The following is a 12142-nucleotide window of genomic DNA, read 5'->3' on the forward strand; positions in this document are numbered from 1 at the left end:
GTTGTTTTTCTTTTTGATGACAGCCATTCTAGCAAGTGTGAGGTGATATCCCATGGTGGTTTTAATTTCATTTGCCTAGTGACTAGTGGACGTTGAACATTTTTTCATATACCTGTTGGCCTTTCACATATCTTCTTGTAAGAAATATCTATTTAGGTTCTTTGTGAATTTTTAATTGAGTTATTGGGTCTTTTGCTATTGTGCTGTATGAGTTATTTATATATTTTGACTATTAACCCCTTATCAGATATATGATTTGTAAATATTTTTTCTCATTTCACAGGCTGCCTTTTCACTGTGTTGATGGTTTCTTTTCTTAAGGCTTTTTAATGCTGTTCTCTCTTTTGATAGCACATGCAATACACAGAAATTGTCTAGGTCATAGGATAGTGAGTAGCACATACTAGATGCAAATACACACTAGTTTTATTCTACTCTGTCTATTTCTTCACCATCTATAACAAATAGCAGTCTCTCTCCTATAGTTATATAGTTACAGAAGTTTTCTCTATGACCAGCGTGGCTAATGAACATATCTAGATAGTTAAGTGATACATTGAGAGAATTTTTGACAACTCATATATTGATTAATATTTTGTGGAAAAAGATATTTTAAATAGCAGAATAATTATATGCCCTGGTACATTGTACTTAAGACTCTGTCTATTCTAGACTACTGCAAAATAACTGATGAGCAATGGAAATTTCAGTCGTGTTTACATAACATCATGTTCCCAAATACCTTATCATTATTAACAAGCTTTATTCTTTCAAATTCTCGGAAGCCTTTAGAGTTGGTAGTAATACAGTTGACCCCTGAACGACACGCGGATTAGAGGCACCAACCTGTATGCAGTCAAAAATCTGAGTATAACTTTACGGCCAGCCTCAGCAGCAGGGGTTCTGCCTCCCTTGATTCAGCCAGCGTTGTTTAGTGTAATCCTATAGGCCATATTTATTGGAAAAAACCAGCAAGTAAGTGGACCCACACAGTTCAAAGCCATGTGCCTTTTGCAGATACAGAGATGGGCTCCCAGGGGCTAATTGATGTCTACAAAATCAGACAATTCGTTAGTGATAGAACCTAAATTAGAACCCAGATTTTCTTCCTTTCTCATTGGATGTATAGTCTATTAAATTCCAGAACAGTTAATAGTCTTGAGGTAATAATATCAAGATATTAATATCAATCATATCACATAAGGCAATAATATCAATAATATCACATAATAAACACTACAAATGTGACTCTAAACCCAGCACATTGAGGTGTCTGCCAAGGGTGAAGAGGAGAGTTAATTCAGAAAAGCTTATTGGGGCACAGGGACAGAGAGGGCAGAAACATAGTCAAGAAAAGATCTTTTACAGCAATTAAACTACTAACAGTTTTAAGGAGAGAAGAAATAAGGCCTGGTTTTTAATGCACAAGGCTGACAAAAACGAGACTGGCCCCAGATGGCAGACGGGGACCAGCAGAGACCTGAGACAGCTTCTGCCTCTCCAGGAGGGGGCTGGAGCAGGTACCCTGGCTTCTCCCTGGAGGGAGTCAAGGAGGCCGTCATGTCTATCCTTTCTGGAAACTCTGGGGCCTTGATCCACCATCCGGAGAAAAGTCAAACTTATTTTCAGCTCCTACTGCCTCTTGGGCAAAGGGGCAATGACATCGGTATATACCTGCCACCCAGCCTGATTGGTTTAGTTCCAAGGAAAGACAAGGCAGTTTGCCATTGTTTGGGGATTTGTTCCTAACAATTAGGAATTCTTATACAAGCCATCCTCTCTTATACGAGGCTCTCTCTCCCACTGAATAGAGAATCTTTTTCTCTTTCAAACAAGGTTTTGCATTTTCCGTGCATGACTGTTTGTTAGAAACAAGAGAAAACAGTTCCTCTCCATGTAAAACAGGCAACCTTCTGAAGAGGAAAACAAAATGTATTCTTCATGGAAAGAATTTTGGTAACAGTAGAACTTTGAGTTCTTTCGAGAAAAAGTCGTGTGTGTGTGTGTGTGTGTGTGTGTGAGAGAGAGAGAGAGAGAGAGAGCAGGGTGGCAGTTGGACACGGACCCAGGCTCACACCCATATACATTCTCAGATATCTCTCCAGTCCTGCAGGGAGAAAATGAGAAAAATTCAATAGTCAGAGTTCTTAGACACCATGATACAACGTTACAAAATGCCTTTAGTAGACCATTTTGCCTTTATAAAGGCTAGACTTTTAAGTAGTTCTGTGCAACTATGTGGAATATAAAACCCAGACACGATGCTTCAGCCTGGCTACTCGGTTTAACCATGAGGTAGCCCAAAGCGTCACACTTGTTTACTGTCGCTACGTGTAGAAGCTCAAAGCGTCACACTTGTTTACTGTCGCTACGTGTAGAAGCTCAAAGCATCACACTTGTTTACTGTCGCTACGTGTAGAAGCCCAAAGCGTCACACTTGTTTACTGTCGCTACGTGTAGAAGCTCAAAGCAGAGACAATGGCTCCGCACGAAAGCCGTAGCGGATAAAGGAGTGTGGCAACCTACTCTCAAATGGTTCAGATAAAAAAAACAAAACAAAACAGTGTGTGCGTATATGTGTTTGTGTGAGAAAGAGACAGAGAGACAGAAAGAGAGAGAGACAAAGGCAGAGAGTTCAAGAGAGAATAACAAAGCCCATTTTGCAAGATGTTAACAATTGGTCAGTCAAGGTCAGAGACAGAACATCTATCATTTATTGTTGCTGAGGACCAACCAGGAGACTTTCCCCCCATCACAACATCTACTTCTTATCACTTGGAGCAGTGATAATTTGCTAATTCTATAGCAGGAAAGACCGTCAGTGTTTAAGTGAACTTCTTCATCTTTGACCATGGGTTTGTGGCATATGTTTAGTGAGGGGTTATTTTTTGCATATTTTCTCTTTGGTAGATGTGTGACAGTTTAATTGTTACTCAGTTTTCAGATTTATTGCCTGGTCTCTTGTGCAGGACCTTCTTGTGAAATGAACATTTCTGGGCTTAAATATCTGAGCAGAATAAGAACAGCTGAGTAATCACTAGATTACATTTCCAAGGTCCTTTATCCCCCAAAATCTCTTTTATATTTTACTTCCTCAATTTTCTTTTTAATTCCGAATGAATTTAATTATCTCCCCTCAGCACTTCTGTCTCTCTAGGGAGGAAAAAGCAATGCATTCATGGTCATGATGAAGGTGAAGTGAGGTTTGCTGTCATGCTTGTTCTTTCCTACATAATTTGAATTTCTTAATTGAGCCTAGAACTGAAAGAAACTTATTATAATGGAGATTCTAAAGATACTAACTCATGCCTAAGATTGCTTGCATTCTTACAAGTAAAAGAAAATTGTTGAAATAAATGGTTTGTTGCCAGTCAAATGGTTTCAATTTTTGTTACTTCTCAGCACTGGCTTTGTAGAGTCACTGTTACACAGTTTGGCTGCAGGGCTAATCTGGCATTGGCTAAAAATATCCAGCATCAGGAAGGAATGATGTCCTAGGACAAACATAGTTGGCGACAATCTTTCCAGTGGTAACCAATGTTTGTTTGTTTTGTAAATCATTGGCTAAACAATGTAAAAGGCAAATGTTATCTCCTCTTCCTTTTACTTCCCAAGAATCTGCAAGGAACTGCTGGCAGATGCAGCTGAGAGGTAGGCCTGTGACCTCTGCCAGGCACTGGGTCTAGCTGGAATTTGCAGGGTGGGAGAGGTTAAAGGGCAAAGGGCTCACAGACCATCCTTCAATAGCTGCAACCCTGCGGGAAGTCTATGTCCAAGGGTTTCATTCCTCCTTTGATCAATAACACTCACAGACACGCTCGGCCATAATAGGGAGCCTGCTTTAGGGAAAAGAAAAATTACTATGTAAAAGTGTAATAAGGAAGCAGGGAGGAGGGTCTGGTGTCTGTCCTCTGGGTCCCTGAGTCTGCATCCCTTCCGAGCACAGTGACCTCTGCCCGCCCCAAGGAGGCCGTCAGGAAGATGCTGGCGACGGGGACCAAGCTAACTGCTAGGAGAAGGACCAGGAAGGACCCCAGGACCGCTGAGCCCTGCAGACAAGCTAGCGAGCCGCCTCTTCACTGTGGAGGGCCAGCCTTTGAGAACCCCTCTTCAGCCCCCTGCCCCAGACCCGCCCCTCTTGCCAGATGCAGGGGTATGGGGGGAGGGGGGGCACACCCTTCACCCCTCTTGCCAAGGCCCTCTCCTTCTCCCCCCACCCCTAGTGGCTCTAAATCCTCCAATCCCTCTTGGGCTGAAGCAGACCACGTCCGCCCCAGGAACCCCAGTTTGGGGCGGCCTTTACTTTATAAAGTATGCAATTGTACTGATACCTTTAAATAAAATCAATGGTAGGTACTAGGATGAACTTGAGCAGGGTGAAAATCATTTTTTTTAATTCAGTGGAAACTCACCAATTAAAAAATAGCTTTAATTCACTCATTCAATAAACGTGTATTACGTACTTATTATATGCCAGGTTCTGTGGTCCACAAGGCAGGTCTCTGCGCTCAGGAAACTTGCAGGTAAAACACTTAAGGAAAATTTTACCCCTTAAGTATTAATTTTTTAAAGTAAAAAGAGATTAATTTGTGGTGGTTGAAATTTTTTGATGTGTGTTTTTATTGTGAAAGACAGATTTGTTTAAATGATGAAAATGCCAAGAATGTAATTTTAAAAAATATTTTTACAAATTACAAGTGATACAATTCTTGAAGACCCTTTGACAATTGTCTGGAAAAATATACTAATAATGTTTTTTCTAAATCATTTTTCTAGTATTTTCATTTGTATTGTAATTTACTTTGCCACTCTACAAAGAGTGTTAAAAATCAAACATGTATTTCCAGGGATCTGCACAGTCAATAGATTAGAATATTGCTGTTTTGCAGAAAATATTTTTATTTCCTGCTGTGACATTCAGCCCACTTCAAGTTTTAAAGATTCAGACACGCAGCTGATGTTTACAACGCTGTTAAACTTCCTACAGAGACATTCAGGGGAAATTACCAAGTTAGGGTAGGAAAAAGTTAGCGCCATTTAAAAAATGACTTCTATTCAAACAATATTGTCATTGTCTAAAGGCCAAGGTCTTCTTGGAACTGTAAAAGTTTTCATGATATCAGGCCCTACTGTTTGTTAAGCAATAAGCAGTTCTTGCTTTCCAAAATACGCTCTATGTGTTTCTTCCCAAGAAATGCTATCCTTGAAGGAGAAGATGGCATTATTTTAAAAGTACTGCTTAATGAAATCATTTTGCTATGATTGATTTTTAAATAAATATAAAACCATACTGATACTTTTATATAAAAATCAATGTTATCTATTAGGGTGAAGTAGAACAGGCTCTACATTAAGAGTGGAAATCATTTTTTTTAAGTCAGCTAAAACTCACCAGTTAAAAAATAGCTTTAGGGAAACCACCCTCATTAATTTTTTGAAAAAGTCTAACTCAACCATAAAATGACAACCCAATTAAAACCAGGCAAAGAATCCAAACTGGCATTTCTCCAAAACAAGATATACAAACAATTAAGAAATATATGAAAAAATGGTCACCTCATCAGCCATCAGGGAAATACAAGTCAAAACAGGAGGAAAATACCCTTCCCACACCTCCACCAGGATGACTACAATTTTCACAGAGTGTAGCCTGTATGGCCAGAGCTCTGTGGAAATACATTTTTAAAAGTTTATTTAAATATTAAGTTATTAGGGCTAGTATTCTCTAATACTGGTGTTAAAGTACTGCAATTAGAATGCTATTACCAAAAACATTGGAATACCTCTGTATTCCCGGATAAAATTCTAAATATATAGGCTAATAACAGTATATGTTTAAAATATTTTGATAAAAATGAGTAGTATGAATTTGAGAAATTAATATTTTAAATACTTGATGGAAATACTTTGGCTCTGCCTCCTAAATAAGAATGTCTGTCTGCTTAGCGTCATTACAATTGTGCTATAAAGAAAATGGAAGGAAAATTAATTCTATTCCAAGAACGATTTAAGAAATAGGGAAGCCTCGTAGCCAGATGTGATATTGAAAGCATGTTTGTCTATTTGCAACTCTGCACTGAATAAAATGTCGGAAGGAGAACAGTCACTTCTGAGACAGGACCTGGCAGCCTTTCACTACCACCACAGAACTGTTTGAAAGCAGAAACAGAGGAATGTGCAAAAAGCAAGTGCAATAGATAAAACAAAAATTAGAAGCACACTGGTAACTAAACTGAACCAACTAAAACCAACAAAAGTAAATTGGGCCCTGAATCTTAGGGGGAAAGATTCTGAAATTTTCACACACACAAAAATGGCTCATGAAGGCATTTGTTTCATAGAAAGTTTGCTTCATCAAGGACCACGAATCATTCATAAACACTTAACTCATGGAGAGTTTCCATGGAGACACAGAAGGCCCAACATGGAAACAATTTTTATAGGTTCTTAACCCACACAATGGCCAAACTGTCCAGAACTGTGGTTACAGCTCAAGCTATAATGGCCACAAGCAATTCCATAAAAAAATCATTCTATTAACAATAAGGAAATAACAAATCACAATATTCTAAAGAAATAGACCACAAACATTCATGAGTTGCTATACAAAATGACATGTCCACATTTCTTAAAGTGTAGACTATTGATAAAACTGTTGATTCTGTTTCTTTCCTTTAATATATTTTGTATGATTTACTGTGGTTGAATAAAACCAACATTAGCTGTTGCTATGGTACTTATGTATTCAGGACACATTTCCTACAAAATAGTTTATGAAACTAAATTTATGTGAAGACGTTTTTATTTATATGTATGGTGATACATACAAGGAATAAGAGGTATTATTAAGGGCACAGATGAAATGCTATTTGATGGTAGTTACTCTTAACCTGTATTAAATAATCACTGCTGATCTCTACACTTCCCTCCTCTTTCATTTAGTGGAAAGAAAATTGCAGGACTATTTTGTGCCACCACCATAGCGCTTCCTAGATGAGGGGATTACTACAACTATCTTGCTTCGTTTTTAGATTTCTCTAGCCTATATCCCCTTTCTATTTTGGAAAGAAAAGACATACTTAAGAATGAATCATTTGAGTTGACACACTGCAATTCTCTTTACTCCCCATCCCACCTCTAATATTCCTGAATAAATTGAGAACTAAAATGCTGTTTTATTTCTTTATAAGAGTCCCAGTTATACTATCTATGAGTAGGTAGGATCTGGTGGTTTATTCCACTGTTTCTTGCATTAACTCCAAAGGACTAGAATTATGAAAAAGCTTACCTTTTCCCCTTCATTAGATCCATTGCTTTCACTGACAAAGAAATCTAGTGGTAGCAAAAGAAGCAGTAAGGTTGCATTTTTAGAATAAGAATAAAGAGAGAAGTAAAAAAAAGAGTAACCAAAAGGGGAAAAAAAAAAACTCATGAAAGGAAGAGGATGAAAAAAAAAAAAACACAACAGAAGATGAGAAGAAAGGTTCTAATTGTAAGAAATTGAGTTGAAAATGATAAAACTCTGAAACAGGAAATACTTTAATTTAGAGACTATGTTAATATTTAAGAATTGCAAGCATCTACTTTTTTAACACACTTCTTAAGACTTTCCAGGTACAAATGCATTTAATCCGCACAGCCCATACTGAGTGACACATGTCCACATGGTGAAGCCCATCACCACGACCAAAATGACGCATAGATCCAGCTCCCAAACTTGCCATCCCTTTCTCACTTCCCCCTGCTCAGGTAAACACTGACCTGCTTTATGTTACTATAGACTAGTACAGATTAGATTTCTATAAATTAGTATGTTGCTGTGAATATAGCTAGAGTTATATATAAGTCGAATCACAACGTACATGTTCCTTTTCTGTCTGGCTTCTTTCCCTCAGCAGAGTTATTTTGAAATCATCCATTCTGATACATGTATGAATAGGTCATCACTTTTTCTTACTTACTCATGTTCTATTGTATGGATGTACCACTACTTGTTTATCCATTCACACGTGATACACATTTGGATTGTTTCCTGTCCCTGTTTATTACAAATCAAGCTGCTGTGAACACTTGTGTACAAGTATTTGGGTAATTTTCTCGAATAAATGCCTAGGAACAGAATGACTAGATCATGTGATAGCTATATGTATTACTATTAAAGATATTGCCAAATTGTTCTGTAAAGTGGTTATATCATTTTACATTTTCACCATCAGTGTGTGTGTGCTGTATTTCTCTACATTCTTACCCACATTTGGTGTGGTCAGTCTTTTAAATTTTTGTCCTTTTTGCACAGTCCATAGTGACATCCTATTATGGTTTTAATTTTCATTTGCCTAACAATTAATGAGTGAGCATTTGTGTGTGTGTACTTATTTGCCATTTGTAAATCTCCTTTTGTGAATTGACTCTTCAGATCTTTTGCCTATTTTTGATGGCTTGGTTCTTTTTACTTATTGAGTTTTGAGAGTTCTTTGTATATTCTGGATACAAGTCCTTGAATTTTCTCCTGGTATATGGCTTGTCTTTTCTTTCTCTTAAGAGTGTCTTTGGAAGAGCAGATTTTTTTAAAATTTTGATGAAGTCCAATTTGTCAATTTACTCCTTGTGGATTATGCTTTTGGTAATGTATCTAAGATACCTTTGCCTAACACAAGGTCACAAAGATTTTCTCCTACGTTTACATCTAGAATTACTACCATTTTAGGTTTGACATGTAGGCCTATAATCCATTTTAAGTTAATTTTGTATACGGTGAGATATAGTATGGACCAACGTATTTTGTTTTTTGGTTTTGTTTTCGTATATAGATATTCAATTGTTCCAGCATCAATTATTGAAAGGACTATCCTTTTTCCATGGAATTACTCTTTCACCTTTGTCAAAAATCCATTGTCCCTATACATGTGTGTCTATGTCTGGACCTCTATCCTTTTAATAGATCTATTTGTCTATCTTAAAGGCAATACCACATTACTTGATTGCTGTGGCTTTATTAAAGGTCTTGATATCTGTTAGGATTAGTCCTTTAAATATGTTCTTTTTTAAAAATGTTTTGGGTATGCTAAATCCTTTGTACCTCTGTATGAATTTTAGGATCAGCTTGCCAATTTTCACAAATCACCTGCTGAGGTTTTGATTGGGACTTATTTTATGACTGAGAATATGAGTTATCTTGGTAAATATTCCATGTGCACTTGAAAAAACTGCATATTATTCTTTTGTTGGGTAGAGTATTCTATAAATGTCAAATAGACCAGGTTGGAAATAGTGTGGTTAAGTCTTATTAAATTCTTGTTAATATTTTCTCTTCTTGTTCTGTTATTTACTGAGAGAGGAGTATTGAAATTTCTGACCATAGTTGAGGATATTTCTACTTTTCCTTGCAGTTCTATCTGTTTAGCCTCATGTATCTGTTACTAAAGGCATAAACGTTTAGAATTCTTATATGCTTTTGATGAACTGATCCTAATCTATTGTATTAAAATTGTCATCAAGTTTGGAAATATTTTGGCCATCATTTCTTCAGATGTTTTTCCTGCCCCTATACGTCTCTCCATCAGGGACCTGAATTACCTGAGCCTGCTTGAAATTTTCCTACAACCCACTGATGCTTTTCAGTTAATTTTTTCTCTCTGCTTTTCATTATGTATAGTTTCTGCTACTATGGCTTTAAGTTCACTGGTTTTTTCTTCTGTGATGAAAATTGTTAATTCCATCCAATGTATTTTAATGTCATACTTTGTAGCTTTAGCCTCTAAAATTCTGAATTTAGTCTTTCTCTACTGAACACACTGAACATATGGAAAACAGTTATAACTATTTTAATGTCCTTTTTTGCTAATTATTACATCTGTGGCAGTTCTAGGTCATTTTTGATTTTCTGATTATTCTCTTCACTCTGCATTATGTTTTCCTACTTCTTTGCATGCCTGGTAAGATTCACTTCAATAAAAAAAAAAAAAAATGGTGAATTTTGCCTTGTTTGGGGCTTCATTCTAGGATCCAGTTAAGGGCTTGGAAATAATTTAAGCGTTTTGAGCTTAACTTTCTGATTGTTTAGGCAGATCCAGAGAGGTGCTCAGTCTAGGACTAATAATTTCCTGGTACTTGGGCAGGAGCTATCTTGAATTATGAGTTTTTCCAGTCTGGCCACTGGAAACGGGAACTATTCCCAGGCTGTGTAAGTGCCCATCACTGTTCCTGCTAACACTTTTGGTTGGTTGTTTCCTTAGGCTTGGATGGTTCTTTCTTCCCCTGCACTGACCAGTGTTCTGATGGCGACTCCAAGGAAAATCTACTCTTTAGATCTCCAGGGAGCGAACTCTGTGCAGCTCTCTAGTCTCCAGGGCTCTGTCCTGAGAACTCCAGCCTCCTTGGTCTCCCCAGATCAACCCTCACATCCGACTCTTCAACTCAGTAATCCACTGGGCTGCACCTGGGTTTTCCCCCCTCTCCCTGCTGCGACCTGGGGCAGTAAACTGGGGAAATGATAGGACTCGCTTTCTTTTTGGGGATCATTATGCTTTGAGTCTGATGCCCAGTGTCTTGAAAGCTCTTTTTATGTACGGTCTGTTTTTTGGGTTGTTGTTTTTGGTTTTTGGTTTTATCAAGCAGGAGGGTATATTCAGTCACTGATACTATATCTTGTGCAGAAGACGAAGTTATCCCTCACCTTTTAAAGACAACTAAAGGGAGAAAGTGCTGAGCGGTGTAGTTCTGTTGACCATATCGTCACTAGAGTTTTATCAATAAAAAGAAATATTAACAATTAAAAAAAACAACAACAACTAAAGGAACAAAGGAAAAAGCAACAGACTGTTAAAGAGAGAGCAGGGAAAGGCTGAAAATGTCCTCTTCCTAGCTTATTTTGGTAAGGTACAGTACCTGATAGCTCAGGTCTCTGTTGCTGCTGTTAAAAATTATCATAAACTTAGTGGTTTAAAACAACACAATTTTATAAAAATACGAAAAAAAAAACCAACACAATTTTATTATGTATAATTCTGCAGGTTAAAAGTCTGACACAGGTCTCAGTGAGCAAAAGTCAAGATGTCGGCATTTCGTCCTGGAGGCTTTAGGAGAGCATCCATTTTCTCGCCTTTTCCAGCTTCTAAAGACCACCCACACGCCTCAGCTCGCGGCTTCCTTGCTCCTCTTCCAAGACAGCAACCTCTCTGACTGTTCTGGAGTCCTGTCTCCCTCTGACCACAGTAGGGAAAGAGTCTCTGCCCTTAATGACCCGTGGTGAGACTGTGCCCATGTAGAAAATCCAGCATACTCTCGACAACCTCAAGTTCCTTAACATAATCACCTCTGCAAAGTCCCTTTTGCCCTGGAAGGTAAAATATTCATAGGACTTAAGGGTTAGGAGATGGATATCTTTAGGGGATCATTATTCTGCTACTACAACTAAGATTTGGTGACGTAAGCTTTAGTATTCTATTCATGTTAAGCAATGAGAATGACATTCACAGAAATCCTTTTAAAAACATTCAGTCAAATACAAAGTTTTAAGAAAAGAAATTTGCTAGTTTTTCCTTTCCACCCAGTTGATGAAAAAAATTACTTGGACTGACTGTTTTCTGTACCCAACCTACTGCTAAGCCCTCCTTTATTGGCCCGTGATACTGGTTCTTTCTCAGTCACCAAGATTAAAATAGTGAAGTCTAACATGCAATGAATTCTGTGTATGTATTTATATATCATTTTCTATATATTTATAGTATAGATATAGATACAGATATAGATATATTTCACGGTTGAGTTTTGCTTCTTAGCATTTATTCCTAAGAGTCTTCTCAAAAATTGTTGTGTTCGTTAATGTTACTTCTCAAACTAATTTCCAAAGTAATGTCAGTATTATAACAATAGTCAGTATTTATTAAGCACTTACTATTATATAAGGATTTAACCTAAATAACTCTTTTGGCATATGTAGTAGCTGCTATCATTTGATGAGTGAAGAAATGAAGCAGAGAGAGGGTAATTTGCCCAACGTTTCTGAAACAGTTTGCATGGAGGTCAGACCAAAGCCACGACACCCTGACTCCTGGGTCTGTACTCTTGATCCCTATTTTCACCGCATTTTAAGTTCCTGGGAAGCAGGGATCATGCCTTAATATTTTGTTTAAAGCATCTG

This window comes from Balaenoptera borealis, assembly GCF_965194805.1.
Source record: "Balaenoptera borealis genome assembly, chromosome: 4".
Lineage (NCBI taxonomy): Eukaryota > Metazoa > Chordata > Mammalia > Artiodactyla > Balaenopteridae > Balaenoptera > Balaenoptera borealis.